The following is a 22800-nucleotide window of genomic DNA, read 5'->3' on the forward strand; positions in this document are numbered from 1 at the left end:
TTAGAGAAAAGATGAATTACAGAAAATATTGTTAATTTAAATTAGTGGGAAAAAATAGAAATGAAAAAGTAGTGGGATAATGTTCATGGGTTCAATGTCCATTCGGAAATCAAATGGCAGAGGGGAAGAAGCTGTTCCTGAATCTTTTTGTGTGTGCTTTCAAGCTTCTGTAGCTCTTCCCATATGCTTAAAATATTTGTGTTATGTGGCTTGTATGATGGATGATGATCTACGAATAAAATATGTTTTGGGGAAGGAAAACCCTCACGAGGTTCAGACAGTTCACTAAATCCACTCAACCAGAGAACTTTAAATTTTAATCTGAAATCTGAAGTGCAAAGAACTGTCTCACACCTACTCTGTTTCATCAGTTGGCTAATGACCTGCAGCAGGATTCCCACTCCTGACATAATATCATCTCCCAATTATTTGTGGTCAATTCTGTTGATATTGTTTAAAACCAAGCATGAAAGAGGTCATGGGAATCATAGTGTTTGGATCATTTCTAGACAGACAGGAACATTTACAATGTCAAGAAATGTGCATACACTCAAGGGATGTGTGGAAGTTGGAGATATTATTCTAGCCAAACACAATGATGGTATATGTGCCACTGAGAAGCAAAACGTACAGAAGTCAAGGATCTCACTGAATAAGGGTGCAGCTAACCTTTACTTTATATTGCAGACTTCAATGCCTTTAGCAGTAATATCAGTGGGCTGGCAGGAGCACAGTGGTGAGAGAGAATACCTATTTTTCCATTCCTTCAACCACCTGCAGGAACACGTTAACTGTAAACCCAGAACCAAAGAAATGGGAGTTGGATGGTGCCCGGTCAGCACAACGCTTTACAGCGGCAGCTATTGTGATCGGGGTCAATTCCTGCTGCCGTCTGTAAGGAGTTTTTACGTTCTCCCCACAACCTCGGAGTGGTCCTTCCCTCATACATCCCAAAGATGCACGGAGAGTAAAGCATTAGAGAGTCATGGACCTGCCACGTTGGCACTGGATGCATTGCGACACTTGTGGGCTGCCTCCTGCATATCCTCAGACTCTTTAATGCAAACAATGCATTTCACTGTATGTTTCAATGTACATTGTGAAAACTAAAGTGAATCTGATCATGCTTTTAAAGAAAAATCCTCTACGCATCATGAACACGCACAGGATGCTGATTTTCTTGATCTACAGATTAAAGCCAAATTCAGATCATCACCAGGACCATTGAAAATATCAAGAACAGAATAGAGGCAACTATGTTACCATGGTAACAAAAATATATACTGGAGGAACAGCATCCATAGGGTGAAGGGGGTGAGGGAGGAGAGGGAGAAAGGTATTGGGGGGCCACTTCATCGAGCACCTCCACTCCATGCGCCAAAAGTGGAACAAATTCGTGGACTAACAATTTAATTCCATTTCTCATTCCTGTTCCAATATGTCAGTCCATGGCCTCCTCTTGTGCCATGATGAGGCCACTGTCAGGTTGGAGCAGCAACACTTTATATTCATCTGGGTAGCATCCAACCCGATGGCACGAATTACAATTTCTCCTTCTACCAAAAAAATCCTTACCCATCGCCTCTTCTTCTATTCCCCACTCTCGCCCCTCACCTTTTCTCACCTCCCTGTCACTTCACACTGGGTCCCCTCCTTCCCTTTCTCCCATGGTCCACTCTACTCTCCCATCAGATTCTTTCCTCTCCAGCTGGTTTCACCTATCACCTTTAATCTATCTTCCTTCCCCCCACCCCTTTAATTCTTTCCCTTCCTTTCAAGTCCTGAAGAAGGGTCGTGGCCTGAAACATCAACTGCTTTTTCCATAGATGCTGCCTGGCCTGCTGCGTTCCTCCAGCATTTTGTGTGTGTTGCTGTGGATTTCCAGCATCTGCAGAAACTCTTGCATTTAAGATTGATGACTTTGAGTTAGGACACGGCATCAGGAGGTAAACCACTGCCTACTTAAGCCCAGCCCTTCATAGCTAGAAAATGGATAATGTTTGGGGCATGATGTATATGAAAAATATTATGTCCCAATACAGCCGAACAATGTTTACTGGAAGAGTCAATATGATGGATAAATCTCCCTTGGTAAATCAAGCTTGGCATTCTTGTTTAATTGGTGACACTTCACATCTGTGAACATTGGATAAGGGCCAGGGTGACTGACCTTACATGTTAATGCAACACTATCAATGCAAATTTCTTTGGTTCATACCCCATAGTTGATAATGTTAATCGGCTTTTTAAAAGCTTCCACAGATAACATTATTAGAGTACTTGCAAAGTAGTGAAGTAATCAAAGGGACTTAAGCTCAAGTCTACTATAATCTGACCTTGACTCAAATATCTCCTGAGCAAACAATTTTCATGAATGTTAGTTGTAACCCTGGGTGAAAATGGATGATACTGATGCACCACTTAAATTTGACGATGCTCGGTCTGCAAAACTAGCAATTACAGGTGACTCCTGTGCTATGCCAGGGCTGTGTTCCTAAAACAGTCTGTTTTATGACCTCCCATCATGTGAATGCATATTATCAGTGAAGGCAACAAGAAAGGCTTGCAATGCTTCCCCGTGCAATTGGATCCTCGATTCCCTCACTTGCAGACCCCAGTCAGTTTGGATTGGCAACAACATCTCCTCCACAATCTCCATCAGCACAGGTGCACCACAAGGTTGTGTGCTTAGCCCCCTGCTCTACTCACTTTACACTTATAACTGCATGACTAAGTACAGCTCCAATGCCATACTTAAGTTTGTTGACAATATCACTGTCATTGGCTGATTAAAAAAAAGATCTGCATAGAGGAAGGAAATTGAAAATCCGGCTGAGTGGTGCCACAACAACAACCTCTCACTCAATGTCAGCAAGACCAAGGAGCTGCTGATTGACTTCAGGAAGAGGAAACCAGAGGTCCATGAGCCATCATCAGGGTTCAAAGGTGGAAAGGATCAGCAACTTTAAATTCCTCATTGTTATTTCAGAGCATTCTGCTGGGCCCAGCACGCAAGTGAAATTACGAAGAAAGCACGGCAGCACCTCTACTTCCTTGGAAGTTTGCAAAGGTTTGGCATGACACCTAATACTTTGACAAACTTCTATAGATGTGTGGTGAAGAGTGTATTGATTGGTTGCATCACAGTCTGGTATGGAAACACCAATGCCCTTGAATGGAAAATACAACAAAATGTAGTGGGATACAGCCCAGTCCATCACAAGTAGAGTGCTCCCTGCCACTAAGCACATCTACATGGAGCACTCTTTCAGGAAAGCAGCATCCATAAGCAGGGATCACCCACCAGCCAGGTCATGCTCACTTCTCGCTGCTGCCAACAGGAAGAATGTACAGGAGCCTCAGGAGTCTCTCTATTAGGTTCAGGACCAGTTACTACCCCTCAACCATCAGGGTCTTGAACCAGTGGGGATAACTTTCTCCAACTTCACTTGCCCCATCACTGAACTCTTCCCACAACCAATGGACTCACTCTCAAAATCTGTTCGTCTCACACCCTCAACATTTATTGCTTATTTATTTATTACTATTAGGTCTTTCTCTCTTTTGTATTTTTACAGTTTGTCATCTTTTGTACATGGGTCCTTAGTCCACAGTGTTGTTATTAATTCCAGTATGGTCCTTGGCTTTACCAAATAGGCCCACAAGAAAACAATGTCAGGGTTGTATATAGTGACATACATGTACTTTGACAATAAATTTACTTTGAACTTACTCATAGAAATTTTATTTTGAATCTCGATTTTTTTTTGAGGTAGGGTTTCATGATTTCTGTAAGGGCCTAAGTTCCATTACTTAAATGACCACTTAAATAATTACTTATATTTTTTGCACTATTCATGCATTGTTAATAAGTTACCAAGTAGCCAGATTTTCTGGTGTCAACATCATCTCTGCTTTCACTGTGACAGTTATTAACTGAAAACTGAAGAAAGTACACAAAAATGTTTACACTGTGTTATAAGCTTCCAGATGTCCACAAGATCCTGGAGCTGAATATGGACATAAATTTTCTAAAATTATCCGTTCGTGTGCAGCTTGCCATCTGCATAAGGAGCTCTGAAGAATGGCTTAAGGGGCTTGTAGCAGTTCTCAGAATTCAAGACGCCAAGTGAGGTTGACCAAAGATGGTGTTCTGATCCAATTTGGAGCAATCTTGACAGGATTAGTAGCTGATGTGTCACATACAGAATCACACATTAACAAAGCAAACACACATAAACTGCAAGAAACACATCACCATGCTCAGTTCAAATCAAAAGAGGTTGACAATGAGAAGAGAGAGATGCTTTCCAGTTATGAATATGACCCAGAATTTGGAAACACTGAACATTAGACAGCAGCTAAACTTCACTAGGAGCTTGTGGAGAGTTGGCATGTTACCAAAAACACTCGCAATTTTCTACAGATGTACCATGGAGAACATTCTAACCGGCTGCATCACCGTCTGGCGTGGGGGGGGAGGGGAGGGGAGAGCTACTGCAGAAGATCGAAGCAAGCTGCAGAGCATGGGTGCTGTCTCTGTACTATCCAAGATACCTTCAAGGAGCAGTGCCTCAGAAAGGCAGCATCCATTATTAAGGACTCCAGGGCATGCTCTCTTCTCACTGCTACCATCAGGAAGGAGGTACAGAAGCCTGAAGCAATTCAGGAACAGTTTCTTCCCCTCTGCCGTCTGATTTCTGAATGGACATTGAACCTATGAACACTCACTACTTTTTAAAATTTCCTATTTTTGCACTATTCATCTAATTTCAATATTTAATATATACATATTGACTGTAATTCACAATTTATTCCTGTCTATTTTCATGCATTGCATTGTACTGCTGCTGCAAATTTAACAATTTTCATGACGTGTGCCGGTGACATTAAACCTGCTTCTGAAAGAAAACATGTAACAAATAAATCAAGGCATCATTACAGTTAACATAATCTTCGTTGGATGCTGTTACCTATTCTGTGATACTTCTCTGGCTAAAACACAGTCACTATTCAAATTCTGCATATTCTTAAACTGATCTCAAGTCAATAATTACCTTATATTTTCATGGCAAAGCACAATAATAAACGTGTTTGATATGGTACCAAGGATTATTTATCACAGGGAACAGTTATCATTTCAATTATGTGTAAACATTCTAGTGATAAAAGAAAATAATTATCCGAGGATTAAATTCACCCTTGGTTCAATTTCCCATCTGAAGCACAAGATTAACATTCCACTGCAATACTGAGGGAGTGTTGTGCTATAAAAGACATAATCATTCAGATGAAACATTGAACTGAAAGCCTATCTGTTCTCTCAGCAACATTAAATCCTCCATAAACATCATGTCTCTTTGTATGCCTCAGGAGCACCCTCACAATTTCCCCTCATCTTCATGTGTCAGATTTCGTTGATCGCTTTCCTCTGAAGAGCCTGGCATGCTTTGCTACATTATAAGTAACCATACAAGTTACTTTAATATGCAAGATTCTCCCATGTTATTCAAATCAGAACTAAAGAATTATCAAAAGGTTACTGCCAACATTTATTTCTCAATCAACATCCAAAATAATACATTTTTCGCATTGCTTTTCTGACCATCAGATTTCCATGCATAATTGCATTTTAAGTGCCTGCGCCAACACAGTTTCTATAACATGCTACTACCTTCTATTTCTTTCCCAGACAACTTTATTCGTCAAACCATTTGATGATTTTTTTTTTGTTTCATTCCTAAGGAGCTTCAGTTAGTCAACTTTGACTATCAGATTTTGAAAAGAACTGAAGTACTTTGCAATACAGTTGATGAGAAGCAATCTCGTCACTTACAGATTACATGCAGTACAAAAAAAAAACAATTTTTAAATGAACTGATGTAATTCCAAATCAGCACAACTAGTCATGCACCCCTAGTGTGTAATCTTACTTCACAAGATTTGAAGGGTCTTGGCCTGAAATGCTGACTGTTTATTCTTCTCCGTGGATGCTGATCTGCTGAGTTCCTCTGGCACTTTGTGTGTGTTCCGTTTAGCTTTCATTGTTTATAATGTTGGAGTAGATGACTCAAAAATCACAAACTTGCTGCCTGCCTTGGTACATTCTGTTTGTTCCTGCATGGTCACTGTTATAGGCTTCCCCAGCGAGGCCACCTCCTACATGACTGAAAGCATCAGAGTGCAGGGAGCACCTGCTTCCCATGGAAAATCACTGATGTCCAGTGATTTTCCATGGGAATATCCCACTTGTGAACTATCAAAGCAGGATTGAGCCAAATGGCTTGTGATATTAAAAAATAGACTTCTAAATGTTATTTAAAAACAGAAAAAAAATCTCAAAGTAACAACTTAGACTAGGGAAAATCATATATAGCTGTTCAGCCTTTCCCTCAGAGCCAATTGCTCCCATTCATTCGAACAAGGACAGTTCCGCAGGCAGCTTCCTGGAGGTGGAAAGACTGCACTGGATTCCTGGTGTTATCCACCAGATAGTGCTGGAGATTTCGACCAGCAACAGGCCTGGAACCCAGCATTTCATGCGAAAACCACATCAAGACATGATACAAGTTTTAAGGGCAGAAGATTTGCCCTGAGCTCTCATCTCTGAGGCTTGTTAAACAAAAGTGCTGCAACTTCGCTCAAGGAAAATTCTTGGTCCAAGAAGTTCCCTAGAAATGCATCTTCAGCTTATTTAACTCAACAGTAGCTAGTACGGAGGGACCACTGCACAGGATCAGAAAAGCTGCATAAAGTTACAAAAATCAGTCAGCTCCATCACCGACACCAGCTTTCCCAGCAGAGGGCATCTTCAAAGTGCGATGCATCAAAAAGGCATCACCCAACATTAAGGAACCCCATTCACCCACGACACGCCCTCTTCTCATTTGCCACCATCAAGGAGGAGTTACAGGAGCCTGAAGACATACTCAATGTATTAGGAACAACAACTTCTCCTCTGCCATCAGATTTCTGAATGGACAATGACAACAAATTTTATGACAAATGCCAGTGATTTTCTGACTCGGCAGCTGCTGGACAGAGATACACCTTAATCAGCCAGGCAAAATGCCAGAATGGATGCAAGAGTCAACCAGAACAGAGGTGTCTAGATGTTGTGGATTTTCGAGAAGAAAGCTTCATTGCTTTGTGTCTCAGCAAAGTGGAAGAATTTAAGCTGTTTTTTTGCCAAGAAACAACTGGAACTCGATCAGTGGCCATGCTCAATTGCTGAATTTAGGAATGTGGTGTAAAAAGCAAAATTTTTTTAATTGCCAAAATCATAATGGTGGAAGAGCTCTTTAGGGCATGCAGCATTTATGGAGGCAAAAGATTTACGTTGATGTTTTGGGATGACACCCTGCATCAGGACCGAGAGGGAAGAGGAAAGGATGACAGTATAAAGCAACAGGGTGGAATAGATGCTGATATGGGATGGGTGGAAACAGATTTGGGAGTGAAGGGGTGAAAAGATGATGTGTGTATGAGTTGAGGTTGAGGAATGGGAAAGATAATCAAAGGGAGGGAGTTAAAAATGGTTTGTGTATGCATGTGGATATTTACCCAAAAGTTGACAAGTGCTTTTCAATCACACAGGAAACACAAAATAAACTACAGACAGTTTTGAAAACAAATACAAATCAGAAAATGTTGGAAATACCCAACAGGTCAGGCAGCATCTGGGGGTGGGGGGAGAAGAAAGACACACACAGAGTTATGTTTTAAGTCAATGGCCTTTAACATTTTCATATCAAGTCACTCCAATTATCTAAGATGCACACACAACCACAAATAAGGCTTCAAAAAACAAAATGATTCAAATGTATACTGTAATTGCTTTGTTACTGATAGTAGATGAAACGATGAAATCTCTGTATAGTGAATAGGAAATACTGTGGTATTAGCAAATTTCTAGCGGCTCTAATTGTAAGCTGCTGAACCAGCCCTTTTCAGCTTTTCCATTTCCCCATTTTGGATTCTCTGAAGGTTTGCAACATCTGGCAGCTATTCAAACCAGCGCCCAATTTCCAACCACAGAAATCCTGACGTCATGAGGCCATGACAAACCAGTGCAATTTGTTATCTGCCCTGGACAATTTGACAGAAATGAAATAAACGATGTGAAATCCCTATCTTATTATCACATTGTCACGCCAACTCAGCACGCACCGAGTCTGTCAACTTCGGTCACATGAATTGAAACTAGAACTCAGGAAACCGAAAATACCAGAAATACTTTGTAACTTAGCACAAAATTCCTTTTTGACCAGAACTGATCAACATGATTAGGATAGGGAGTGACCAACTTTTCTCCCCTAAGAGTGGAATAAATGAAAATAGGAGCAGAGAGTGGGGAAAAAATCTTTTTTTAAAAATTTACAGATTTCAAACAGTTTAAATTTAAAGATAATGAAAACAAGTTTAGTTTTTAACCCAACTTCCCACTCACTCCTATCCAAATAGAATAAGCAATTGTCACAGATGTAACATTAGAGGCACTGCTTATTCCTTCACTGCTCGATCTCAGTATCAACCAACAATGTAGAAAAACACCCCACTTAACACCAACCCATCTTGACTGTACACAATGATTTAAAAACTATAAAAAGCTATACGTTCAGATGCTATGTCATGCCCTTACCATTCTCAAAACACAAATACAGCTTGATATTGAGAGATTTAAGCTTATTTAATCGAATGACAGGATCTCACTAGACTACATGCTTTCTTATTTGCCTAGTTCTTTTTTAAAAACAAGAAGTTCCATTTAATATCAGAGAATGTATATAGTATACAACCTGAAATTCTTACTTTTCACAGGCACCATGAAACAGAAGAATGAATGGCAGAAAAATAGAACACCAAAGCACCCCCCCTTCCCCAGAGAGCAGCAAAGCCTCAACCCTTCCCCCACTCCACACTGAAGGTGAAAACAAAATTTATTGCCTTCCACAGCACATTCTTTTCTAAAAGATAATTCTGCATTAGTGGAGAATCAAAAAAAAAAATCACATTTTTTCATGACCTTGAAATTTTAAGGAATTAAAATGCAGAACAAGTTGGTCCACTGCTGCACCAGTACTGTTCTAAATGATGAGTCATCTTTCAAACACTTCTGGTTAGACTTTGGTGACCTCACTACCTCTGGTAGATTCTAGAATATTGTCAATTCCAGCTTTTAGCAAGTTGCTGTGCAGACTCCATTTCTACAAAGGAACTGTAAATATTACAAGAGCTTTTCAAAATATATGGATCAATAATATTCAAGACAAACAGGAAATGACTGTTCTTTCAAATTCAACTTATGAGCTTACTATATCAAGATAACATCTTTAAAATTTGTTTCTAAAATGGTTCACCTAGAGTTAAACAAGAACAAGATGTAGGTGTACAAGATGATGAGAAGCATTGATCGTGTGGATAGTCAGAGGTTTTTTCCAGGGGCTGTAATGCCACAAGAGGACACAAGTTTAAGGTGCTGGGGAGTAGGTACAGAGGAGATGTCAGGGGTAAGTTTTTTTACTCAGAGAGTGGTGAGTGCGTGGAATGGGCTGCCGGCAACGGTGGTGGAGGCAGATACAATAGGGTCTTTTAAGACACTCTTAGATAGGTACATAGAGCTTAGAAACATAGAGGGCTGTGTGTAAGCCTAGTAATTCCTCAGGTAGCGGCATATACGGCACAACCTTATGGGCCGAAGGGCCTATATTGTGCTGTAGGTTTTCTATGTTTCTGTTTTTATTAACAATTACAATTTTCTTGTTCCCTTCCTGATCTATTGGTTTATGGTGAAATATATACTGCTTTTTGGTTTACAGACTTCTATTCAAAAGACAAATTTTGGGGTATGTATGCATCTCATTTGCATAACTACTTTTCATAATTAAACAAAATAGTATGAGACTCTCCATCCGTAAGAATATGCTGAACTGAAGTACCAACTGCAACCTTTTCAATTTGCATTCTTTTCTAATTAAATATTTTCAGGAATACATTCTTTTAAGTCAAAGCTATAGCAGAGCTTATTGTCATATATAGAAGTATAGGTATGTGCAGGTACACAGCATCATGAGTGAAGGAATTCAAAATGACTATGTGATCAATTCCTGTAGTTTTACAAATGAAATATAAACACAAAAATTTTTAAAAAGCAAGCATTTCATCTATTTACACATATTGTAATGAGCCCATTAAATTTAGCATTCAGCTATCTTGGAAGTGATCATACTGTACACTGTTAGGAATCAGTTCCCAGTACACAATGCCTTTACTGTGATTACTTATATTTTCACTGTTACGAATAATCATATTTCTGCATCTCCCCTTTCTACTCCCAAATCACATCTGTTTAATTTACTCATTTCCCTGCCTAATTTTTTTTTTAATTTGCTTACAAGATGTAGGCATTGTTGACCAGGGTAATACCTAGTGCCCTCAAATTGTCTGTAGAAAATTTATTATAAACTTTCTCTCCCTCCCCCAGTTACCAAGGTCTTGAAGTCTTTGCTTTTGGAGATCAGTATAATGACCCTGTTCTCCCAAATAACAACACACTCCCCCACCCTCCGAAATGATAACTCGTACTGACAACCCTGTTCACTGATATTTATTTCTTGATACATGGCAACCTCCAATTCCATTCCCAGCGGAATTGCAAGTGCATCACCATTTACCCTTCCCTCTCCCTCTTCTGTTTGCTCCATGCGATCACATTTGGACTCAACTCCTTTTTCAGCAGAAGATCAGCAACTTACAAAAGAAGGATGAACACATGGCCTCCAAGTTTGAGCACAGCAGGTCTAGATTGCAACAGCAGGCAGAAACTACTTTTACCTATCATGGACTGTTCAATTAAAATTACCCAAAGCTGGGGCTTGTCCCTCTTTTACTGTTTAAAAGGGTACTGTTTCCTTCACTATATCCTCAACAAACTTCTTATCCTTGCTTCTTTCCAAATAAGAGCCCTTCTTTCTTCCAAAGAAGAAGCCATCTCCAACTATCAATTTATTTTACCATGCACCAGATTCCAAACATCCCCAGTTCTAACAAGTTCTACCACCCTCTGCAAGCACCTTTCCCACACTTATATTAAGTGTGCTCAGTGCTACCGTGTACAATTTTGATCTCCATATTCTGTGAGGGATGTGGAGGCACTGGACAGAGTTCAGAGAAGGGCGACAAGACTCATTCCAGGTCTACAGGGTATATGCTATGAAGAAAGATTGAAAGAACTAAATCTTTTTAGCCTAAGTAGACATAGAATGAGAGGAGACATGATAGAAGACAGACAGGTACCAGCTGCACTTCATAATTAATCCTTCATCAAGGACACGGGACCACAGGTGGAGACTGGTTAAAGAGAGATTTCAGACTAACATCAGGAAGAATGTTTACTCAGCGAGTTGTGGACACATGGAACAAACTATAGTACCTGGTTGTGTAGCTGAGAGTAGGACCTTGGAAACTTTAAAACCTAAACTCGATAAAAAGGATCTCATGCTCTCCCAGCATATATGATGAATAAACCTTCCTCGGGCTTCCAGCTGGGAATGAGTGTCGATTATAAGTGGTGTTTCGATGACAAACTCTGCATCATCAGGCAAGATGCCTGGGCATGTCTAGTCTGGTGGTATTTATACCACCTTTGTCCATTCCTCCTGATTGAATGAGGACTAACCAATCAGGTTTCCACTCTCCCATCATGGTTACAATGGAATTCCAGTTCTTACTTAACAGTGAGACCTTAATCTTTGTTGAAATTCTTTTCCTGCCGAAGGCTTTCGGCCCAAAACGTCTAACGTACTTTTTTCTATAGATGCTGCCTGCCCTGCTGAGATCCCCCAGCATTTTGTGTGTGTTGGATTTCCAGTATCTGTTGGTGCTAAAATTCTTTTCCTCTATTTTTATTTCAATGGCTTCCTTTACTAGGTGGTCCCAAAAGCCAATGGCGTGGCACAGTAGTTCTGTGCCAAAGTCCTCGCGACGGCCATTACTACTGCTGATTTCTCCAGGTAACCCAAACAGATAATCCTCCCTTGCTTCTTGGTGCGTGTTTCCACCGTGCATCCAGTCTGACCGATACACGCTGCTCCGCATTCAAAGGGAATCCTGTAAATACCAGCCGACTTGAGTCCCAGGTCACCTTTGACCAGCATAAGCAGTGATTTGAGCTTCCTTGTGGGTTTGTGGACAGTATGAATCTGGTATTTCTTCAGGATCCTGGCGATCCTTCCAGAAACCGTGGAAATACAGGGAAGGCAGGCAGTGGCGACAGGTTCCTGCTCATTGTTAGGTCTCCTGGTTTTCCATCGGCTCTTTCAAGGGCCCAATTGATTTTCTTCACCTTGTAGTGTTTCTGTCCTCCCTATATTTCCATGGTTTCTGGAAGACAGTTCAAATCACAGCTTACGCGAGTCAAAGATGACCTGGGACTCAGACTGGCAGGATTCCCTGTGAATGCAGAACCGTGTATATCAGTCAGATGGGACACATGGTGGAAACCCGCATCAAGGAGCATAGAAGGTGTATCCGTTTGGGTTAACTGAAGAAATCGGCAGAAACAGAACATTACATTTGCGATGACAAAAGGACTGACTTTGATGGCACAAAACTACTGTGCCACGCCAATGGCTTTTGGGACCTGCTGGTAAAGGAAGTCATTAAAATATAACTAGAGGAAAAGAATTTTAATGAAGATGCAGATCTCACTCTGAGTAAGAACTGGAATTCCATTTAAACAAGGTGGGAGAGCGGAAGTCTTATTGAACGAGGACTAACCAATCAGGAGGGATGGACTATAAGGGTATAAATACCACTAGACTAGACATGTCCGGACATCATCCTGATGAAGATGGCAGAGTCTGTCATCAAAACATCAGTTATAATCGATACCTGTACACAGCTGGAAGCCTGAGAAGTGTTTATTCCTAAATACAGTAGTTATGTCAACACACTAGGTGATAGAAATTTGGCAAGCTTTGTTGGGCTGAGTGGTCTGTTCTTGTCAAAAACTTTTTAATGATTTTTATTACTCTGACCGATCTCTAATTGGTCTTGAGCTTCTCTATGTTTTCACTCCCTCCTTGAGCCACTTTTGGACTGAGTATTTGTCAAAAAAGGTTCATTCTTAAATGTATAAATATAGACGTGGCAAAGTGCACATGAAGCGATAATACCAATTTCTACTCCATTTTCTAATCAAACACTCCTTCTATCTCTTAATTTTACCCCATGCACCAATTTATTAAGAATGTGCATTTTCTATCCTTTCTGCAATCACAGGAAAGTTATTCGACAAGATAATAAAAGATCAAGGAGGGAATAATGAAACTTGAGATTAAACACCACTGGCGTTGGTAAAACCTCAGACCACAACAAGGAGATGCACAGGAGTGATGTGGATCAGCTGCTGAGTGGTGTTGCAACAACAACTATGCATTCAACAACACCAAGGTTAAGGAATCGACTGCGGACTTCAGGAAGAGGGAAAAGGTTTGAAGAATGTGCAGTTTCCCTTGAGGGATCCACAGTGAAAAGGGTGAGTAGTTGCAAGTTATTGGATGTCAGCATCTCAAAGGATTTATTCTGGGCCCAACACATTGATACAATCTATGTAATGTGGGGTTTGAGGAGATTTGGTGCATCACCAAAGACTCCTGTAAATTCAAAAGATGCACGGTGGGTGTATTCTAACTGAATGCATTGCCGCCTGGTGCAGAGACTCCAATCCACAGTATTGGAAGAGGCTGCAGACGGTTGTAGACTCAACCATCTCCATCGCAGACAGTACCCACCCTGCCATTTAAGACTGTTTCAAGAAGTGGTGCCTCAGAAGATGCCTCCATCACTAAGGGCCTTCACCAATGAGGACATGCCCAATTCTAGGCTCTACCAGTGGAGGGGTAGTACAGGAGCCTGAATGACTTAGGAACAGCTGCTTCCCTGCCATTGGATCCCCATTTCGTTATTCCTTTTGTTTTGCACTATTTTTGTAAATCTACTGTAACTTTTGTCTTTGCACTGAACTGCTGCTGCAAAACAAAAAAAAACATGACAAAGTCAGTGATAATAAGCCCGATTCTGAAATACACAAGATCAAGGAAACATAGCTTTATAACTAATTATTAGCACACAGCTTGAGAAATCAACCAGAGCTGGGTATACACCAGGGTAAAAAACAAATTTCATCGTTCAGTCACCATACACTCTCATTTACAGAAAGTTAAGATACTTTGATGTGCAACCTCGATATGAATAAACAGTAAATTGTTCAGTACTTATCAGAACTTAAATTCAAACATGGCCACAGTTTCTGCCTTCTATTACATGTGTGTGTCACACAGAGCTCTATAGATTCCAATGGACAGTGCAAGTTAAACCAGCACTTTGGTTCAAATAAGAGAATGCAAAATCATAGAAATTGTGGAAAATTCAAGTGGCAGAGGGGGATGAAGCTGTTCCTGAATCATTGAGTGTGTGTCTTCAGGCTCCTGTACTTCCTTCCTGATGGTAGCAATGAGAATGAGGCATGCCTTGAGTGATAGGAGGCCTTTATGATGAGATGCTGCCATTCTGAGGCATTGCTCTTTGAAGATGTCCTGGATACTATGGAGGCTAGTACCCATATTGGAGCTGATCAGATTTTTAAATTTTCAGATTTTAAAAATCGATACATCCTGTGTAGTAGATTAGAAATTAACTAAAACATTTTAAACTTGAGAAATGTCACTGCACAACAGCTGAGTAAAGAAAAACTGGATTCTTAAATGTATCAAGTAATAATTGTGATATAAATAATTAAAATATCTCAAAACCCATCTACATTGTTCAACAATATATCTGATCAGGTCTTTGAGGAAAGACAAAACTAACTTTATATAAACTCGAGTGATTTTGTTTGCTATTTATACATAAATCATCAAATGCATTTCAATGTGAAAACACATTGCCAGGCATCATTCTATATGCCATATGGGGCTTCATTAACAAGGATTAATTGTGTGACAATGTAAAATGATTTATTGTGAAGTAATGCCCTGTTCATATTTAAATTCTATTGACTAATAAAAAAACAAGACATACAGGTTGACTGATTGTGCACATTTGTAAAGTGAGTGACAATCAAAATCACCACATTGTGCTTCTTGCACTCCTATAGATGACCCTGTTTGGAATAATGGAGTGTGCAATTGATTTCAGCTGCACACAATGACATGAAACTTTACAGACAGTTATAGAATAGGCTACAAAACCAGTCCCTAAACAAATTATGTATTGCTAGTATAGAAACTAATCCAATTAAAATACAAGTGAAACACAACAAAAATCGCTTAACTGCTTTAAAGCAAATTTACAAGATGAACAGTAATGGTGTTCAGAAACATCATCAGGCCATACCACTAGTCATAGTCTATACTCCAACCCCCACAATACGGCAGAAAGTTGCCGCATGCATTTACTTTCCTTAAACTCCGGTGCATACCCATATTCATTCCTAAATATAGGCAATTTTACCCAATTCCCATTTCTGAAATAAAACGTATCATTTGTGCTTTTTGAGTTGCAGTTTATCCTGGTAATAAACAGAGCAAGTGCTCAACGACAGAAGTTAATGTGATACAAAAATGCGTGAACAATGAGATTTTGGTCAGCACAAAAATCAGGTGCTTTTTTCCCCCCTTCACAATTTGCAATGCTTTCCTCATTCCCCCCCCCCCCCCCCCCCCCGACCATCTACCACAATCTGAGATGATCTCTTTTACACGAAGCAGGTTGGCTGCCTGCCTGAATACCTTGCAAACAGCAGGCTGCCGCTGTTGAGGAGCTGTAGAAAATAGTCCCGCTGACCATGTTAGGTTCAACAGAAGGTCAGTGGCTGATTTTATCAGGGGACAGGGAGAAAGTAGGGTGGGATCTTGGGGTTGAGGTTATTCGAGGTTCCCTCCGGGGTGCTAAAATAAATCCAAACTTGACTTCAGTGTGCCTCAGTCAGGTTAATCATGCTGCTCCAGTCTGATTGGAAAAGACCCCAACTCAAGCTGAGTTGTCCATCAAAAGCTTGAACCCAGTGCCTACTGCCAGGCATCTCACATGCCTGCTGAATACAGCCAGATAAAACACAATACAGCCAGAAAGCAGCAGGATCCAAAGGGCTCCCTCGCTGCCTGTAATTTATCCACCCCCCACTGCTTAGCTTCGACAAGATTAAACTTTTCCCCAAAGGAAAATTCACCTCCATCCACATCTGTTCAAAATGAATCTTTTCAGGCAGTAACAGATTTTGATTTCAGCAACAAATCAAACCTTACACATTAAATACTTTAATCTGCTGAATTAATCTGTCAAGGGCATTGAGTCAGGGTTGTGGTTTCAAATTGAAAAGAGACTGCTAGAGGGAAAGTCAACCAGAGCTGAAAAACAGTTGTCTGAAAAAAATGTCTCTTTTCAAAACAAAAATCTTTGTGTATTGCCCTGTGAGGAGACAACTGTAAATCTATACTACGTAGAAATGTATTAACAATCAGGAGAATATAAATGACACAAATGTAAATCAGGTGAAAAACAAATTAATTCATGGAGGGACTCAATCCCCATAAAGGATATTTTTTCATACTTTAAAGTAACTTTCAGTCAGAAAATTAAAATGAAACATACTTTTAGTTATTTTTCATGTTAGTCTAAGGCAGGTGTTCCCAACCATTTTTTAATGTCATAGATCAATACCTGTAAGCAAGGGGTCCATAGACCCCAGGTTGGGATCTATGGAGAGAGGGCAGGAACAGGGTACTGATTGTGTATGATCAGCCATGATCACAGTGAATGGTGGTGCTGGCTAGAAGGGCCGAATGGCCTAGTTCTGCACCTACTGTCTATTGTCCTGGTGAAGCACAATATCTCGTCTCAATGCTCAAAAATGTTATTTGATAGTGAAAGTAATTGTGATACGATTTGAATTCTGGGACAAAATATATTTATGGTACTAAACATTTACTTTATACATATCATAATTTTTCTTCAGCACCCGTAGATATATCAGCGAACCACACATTCCAGCGCTCCATTTCACTTTTACATATCATTTCCGAATTAGTCACGGTAAGACATTGATTAAAAACTCTATAGTTAAATCAATGAATAAATTTACTTTGCACTGCAGTTTGAATAGAAGAGAAAATCATTGTAGCAAACTAGATATTTTTCAATAATCTCAATAGGTTCAATCCCAATCGACAGTGCTGTCTGCGTGGAGTTGGCATGTTACACTCGGGAAAGCAATGAATGCAGGGTGGCTAGTTTAATTTAGTTAGGAATACAGCACATTCCGGCCCAGCGAGTGTGTGGCATCCAATTATACCCATGTTACTCATTAACCGACTGACCCACAGGTCTTTGGAATGTGGGAAGAACCCCACGGGGTCATGGGGAGAAGGTACAAAGTCCTTATAGGCAGCGACGGGAATTGAACTCGGGCCGCTAGTGCTGTAATAGTGCCACACGAACGATTATACTACCATGCTGTCCTACCGGTTAACTAGCTGCTGTAAAATTACTGCAGCCACAGGTAAGGCAAAGAAAAATAAATGTGAAGGGTAATAGATGGACACGCAAGAGAAATAAATCAGGGTTCACAGGCTTGTGCTACTGAGAGCCATTATAAACTCAAGGGGCCAATTTAGTTGCGTGTCATACTCAGTCAATGCAGCCTAATTATACTTCACATTTATGTTACATGGAACGGAACTGAGCAACCACCTAAGTATGGAACAGATACGGTAGGTAACCCACTTCTGGACAAGACAGTCGCTGGTATATAAAAGTTCCTCAGTCTGTAGCTACGTCATTAGGTTGCATTATCTTACCATGCTAACAACCAATCAGGTCAAAGCTAACCGTGCTGTCAGAAGCATTATGATCTACGGTGGAAATAGCAATCCTCAAGTCTCTTCATTTCTCCCGTGTCGCTTTATATATCAAATAAAGCGCCGATAAAGAGAATGTACTGGGGAGGGCGAGAATGAACGGTCAACGGGTTGAGATTATTGGCGTAACTCTGACAATCTTACAAGTGAAATTTTAGGGTCTGTAACTGGTGTGAAGATAAACTTTTAAAAATGCAACAAATACTTCGAAACCATGACCCCAGGAACTTTATACATGAACACGATATACAATAATGTTATATTGATTAAAGATATACACCCTCCCCAATACAAAGAAATCAATTCCACTAAAAGTGACGGGGGGGGGGGGAGATCACAATCTGAAGATGACTCAAAGAAAAACAGCTCTTTTGCCTTCCAGCAGTTCCACCCAACGAAAGGTGGCAGCACTAATGAAGAAAATATAATTGTACAAAAACAAATCTAACATCCTCAGCGTTATACTGGAACTGCCACCAGCAAATTGTGAAAAATCAATATCCATTTTTAAAATATAAAACTATTGTATAGAAAGTGTACAGAATACTGAGATACAGAGTAGGGGGTAACTTAGGCCAGCAACACCTTTACAGACCCAGATCGATGAGATACTTTGCTGCATCATGAAGCGCTCACAGACCATGTCTCGAAACAAAAGATAGAATTAGTGCACAGTGACCGTTATAGCGGCTCAGCTAATGAAATGCATTCTTTGCCCCCGCCGAAATGTGCTCCACACTCAAGATGAAGCGGATCAGCTGAGATCCCAGTTTGAAAAGATGGATTCCTGGCCACTTTGAGAGCTTTCTCTTGATAGCAACCATATGCTGCCACAAACTTACCAGCCGAGCTGGAAGAGAAGGAGGAGGAGGAGAGGGGCAGCCTTCCCCCCCCCCCCCCCCGGTCTGGTGAGAGAGTAAAGTGAAGGAAAGTGGCAGGTTTTTCTCAGTCACGATGCGGTGTGGAAAGTGCTGTCACTGCAGCGGTCCACAACTGCCACTTACTCCACACCACACCCACCGCATTGCAGAACTGCTGGCAACGGGCAAACAATCAAAGCTGCAATTCATCTTACAGACCGAGAGAGATGAATCAAGCAGAGATCACCCGCTTTTCCTCTGCACGGTAACACGTAGATACGATTCTACCTGTAGTTACACACAAAACGTTATATAACGTTATGTATAACTTACAAATATAATGGGCCAAAGAGAACACACATGCACTTAGAATTACCCTTCTGACGAAACTAAACTTGACTTGATTTCTGGACAATATTCCCACCTTTGAAGGTCCGCAGTCGTTTGTTCCACTGAAGCGCCGCGGTCATCGACTTTGTGAATTCACAAACAGAAGTGCTGTTCCGCCCGGTTTCTAGACGCAGGTAAAAGTGCGTGTGTGTCACCCTGTTAAAATCAGCAGCGGATGAAGCGGGCGAGCAAGCGGTGAGAGTGCGCTGGCTGCTCGAAGCCTGCGCGGCACAGAACCGGCACCAGGAGAATGTATCATTTAATTTAAAAAAAAAGCAAGAATAAAACACCAACGACCCCCCAGAAAGTTAAACATGGCGCTGAGGACAGGCGGCGGAAAGTCGGGGAGAAAGGCAGCGCGACCGTACCTTGCGGCTGAAGCGTGGGGCTGCGCGCCGTCTGCGCCGACACCGACACCCACACCGGCGCCTGCGCCCGCAAGAAAGCCGGACTCCCACCAACTCACTGCCTCCACCTCTCCCCTCCGGCTGCCGCCGCTGTCTGTCTGGCTGGCTGGCGAACGGCGAGGGGTGACGGGCTTGTCAGCGCGCAGTGTGAAAGAGTGTATCACGGAAATAGGGGGGGGGAGCCGGAGGAGGAGCTCTCCCGACAGTCTAAAGTCGCCACTACCTCCAGCACCACAGATGGGGCAAACAAGCGCTGTAGCAGTTCGGGGGCTGGAAGCTTCGCAGTGGAGTATAATTAGAAACAGATTGGTTCATTGGTGCTACACACTGGGTGGATCTTTCCCCGGCTGCATAATATGATGCACGACAATTTGCCACCTCCCTTCGCTGCTGCGCTGTAACATCTGAAACAAATCAAAACCTGAAACTTTTAAACACTCTAGGTCTATATACCGTATATTCTGGTGATATTGCGCACGCATTTAGATATCATTCTCTCCTTAAGCACTCGACATTGTTCCGTTTTTTCGGTTTCCTACAGTTAGTTACTCATTGATCTTTCAATAAGCTCATATGATGGGTCGATATTGTCTCAAACGTTCCACTTTTCGTTGGGTACAAATCCTAGGCATACCTAAGCTGTACATTCCGAACGTGTCGTTATTGCTCTAAGTATGCGAAAAAAGCAAGCAAAAAAAAGGAGCCACTTTTAAAACAAAAGCGAGGAAATCTAGTCGCATTGAACTGCAGAAGAGGGTTTAATCCCTAGATTGATCTGGATACATCATACCCAAACGTAAAACGAGGGTTGAATCGCTCTACGGTTACTCGAGCACAACGACATCAACTCCCACTATTTCAGTTCCTTAAGTTATTACACACTATGTGTTAGAGCAGCTCAGCTGGTCAGGCAGCATCTATGGATGAGAATAAACTGATGACCTGCCATAGAGTCTCGGCCCGAAACGTCGACTGCTTATTCCCATCCTGACCTGCCGGGCTCCACCTGCAGATTGTGTGTATGGTCCAGCATCTGCAGAACCTCTCGGGCCCTTAAGTTATTAGGTGCGGTAACTCTTTATACGGCATTCTCCCCACCAGAGCGAGTCTTAATCCTTTTCCCTCCATAGTCAAAATCCCGTCGAACAAAACTGATATTCGAGATCATGTTTGCCGTTATGAATACCGATGTCAGATTATCATTATAGCAATACTCGCCAGTCATAAAATACGGGGGCACGGGAGTCTTAAATGTAACTTTGCTTCTTCCAAATCGAATCAGACAGTTGTATTGTAATTGCACAACTGAATACCTGGCTGCTCTGGAGAAACCTCAAGCAGAGATCTAGCAGTGTATAAACTTGAACAAGACTCATCGCTCTCCACTAACTCGAACCCCCGAAGAAGTTGGGTTTGAAGATCTACAGCGGAAATGGGGGGGGGGAAATAAAATACTTCCGATAAATCTGTCTGCAGGTAAGCAAGCTGTGAAGCGTAGTATTGAGATTTGTGCTCATGTATTTTCCCCATCAGTGAGGAACTGCGTAGGTTTGCATTATGTTTAAGCAAACACCGAGGGTGGGGAGGATAACAGTGCCACCTGGAAGCACACAGGGCAACTTTTTAAATGTGGAATGGGCCAACAGGAGCACATGGAACAACTCAGGATAATCACCATCTACAACTAAGAAACACCCATTTGCACCTTGTCTCCTGCAGTCAACGTATCAGAAGACAGTAAGACATGGGAGCAGAACTAGGGCATTCAGCCCATCAAGTCTGCTCCACCATTCGGTCATGGCTGATCCCAGATCCCACTCAACTCCATATGCCTGCCTTCTTGCCATATCCTTTGATGCCCTGACTGATCAGGGTTTCCAACAAGTTTCCAACAATTTTGTTTGTGACCAACTTTTTCCTCACAATTCTGTTACCAGACTAGGAGAGGAATGTCTGAGCATTGGAATAGGAAGGTTATAGTAGGCAAAGAAAGAGGAAAGGAGCATCTGCAGATTTTCTCCTGTTCAAGAAAAGAGTAGAACTGGATTTGGAGGGCAAAAGTTAATAGAGAGATTGAGCAAACAGGGGTTGGAAACAGGAAAAGTCTAGATGCTCCTTACAAAGAACAGAGTAAATAAAGCAACTGAACAAGGAGACATTAATACCTGCTCAGCTGGTGAAACACAGCTTAACAGGGAGTAGGTATGGTCTCACGATTCCTGGATGCAGATTCTTCAGGTAAGACAGGGGAGATTAAAAACTTAGGGGTTATTGGCAATATTACTTTCTTCATCTAACATCAAAGTAAAATATACTTTGTAATTACTTTAATATTAGTTAAGGAAACAATGCATGCCACTATAAGGGGTGATATGCTAAAAGGATCACAAAATTGAACTAAACAATACAAATGGGACAATTATATTCCTAGAAGTAACTACAAACCAGTGTCATTTTGAATTGCAGGTAAATTTATGATGTAACAACTGTGGGACATTTCTTCATCATTACATGGAACACCATCAGCTTAGCAAGAATAAATGGGACAGGATTTCACAACTGCCTTCAGGAAATAATTTCTCTGTTGTCTGTAACAATATTAACAGGGCAACAGGCAGGATATATTCTGGATCAGGTTTAAAGGTGGCTGGCAGGGTATCATGGGAGAGCACTTTGGTGGTAATGATCTTGATTATGTTGGATTTAGCATAGTTTTGGAAAAGAGCACTCATAAAATGGGAATAAATCAATGTCAGCACATTGGCAGAAAATCGATCAAAAAATTCAATGGATTCTGCATATGCATTTTCCAACAATGAAGAAGAATTTCCAAAATGATGTCTGGAAATCACAAGGTGACAAGGTTCAAAATTGGACAACAAAAATGGGAAGCTTATACCAGTGAGCCTCAGAAGATATTGAAAGCGCAAGGGTGAATTTGAAGTTAGGAGTGGGCATGAAAGGGTTTGGGAAATCAAAGGAAATGCAAAGTTTAATAGCACCATGAAAAGCAAGAGGATAAACAAGGACAGAGTTGAGATTATTATGGAACAAAAAGGTAACCTTTGTGCAATGGTGGAGGATGTGAGAAGGCAATAAATGGCTTCTTCAGACTCTTTTTGTTTGTAAAGCCACTCACATGTTGACATTGTATTAAAGATTCAAGATTGCCTTTCTTCATGAGGGTCAAAGAGAACAAAATGATTTTTACTCCAGATCCAATGC

General features: G+C 41.1%; 1 protein-coding gene across 10 annotated transcripts in view; it reads right to left on the reverse strand.

Moving 5' to 3' along the window:
* The window catches only part of epb41l3a (erythrocyte membrane protein band 4.1-like 3a), a 311655-nt gene that overhangs the window by 161347 nt on the left and 127508 nt on the right, over positions 1 to 22800 (reverse strand). For 2 of the 10 annotated variants that reach the window (XM_059983647.1, XM_059983594.1), the window contains exon 1: positions 19537 to 19892. The exons of 3 other annotated variants lie outside the window; for them this stretch is intronic. The gene's annotated coding sequence lies outside the window, so the exon portion shown is untranslated. Of the gene's footprint in view, positions 1 to 19202; positions 19325 to 19536; positions 19898 to 22800 lie in introns of those variants that run through there. 5 more of the 10 variants (XM_059983600.1, XM_059983630.1, XM_059983642.1 and 2 more) reach the window with 5 other exon arrangements.

This window comes from Hypanus sabinus, chromosome 1 (genome assembly GCF_030144855.1).
Source record: "Hypanus sabinus isolate sHypSab1 chromosome 1, sHypSab1.hap1, whole genome shotgun sequence".
Lineage (NCBI taxonomy): Eukaryota > Metazoa > Chordata > Chondrichthyes > Myliobatiformes > Dasyatidae > Hypanus > Hypanus sabinus.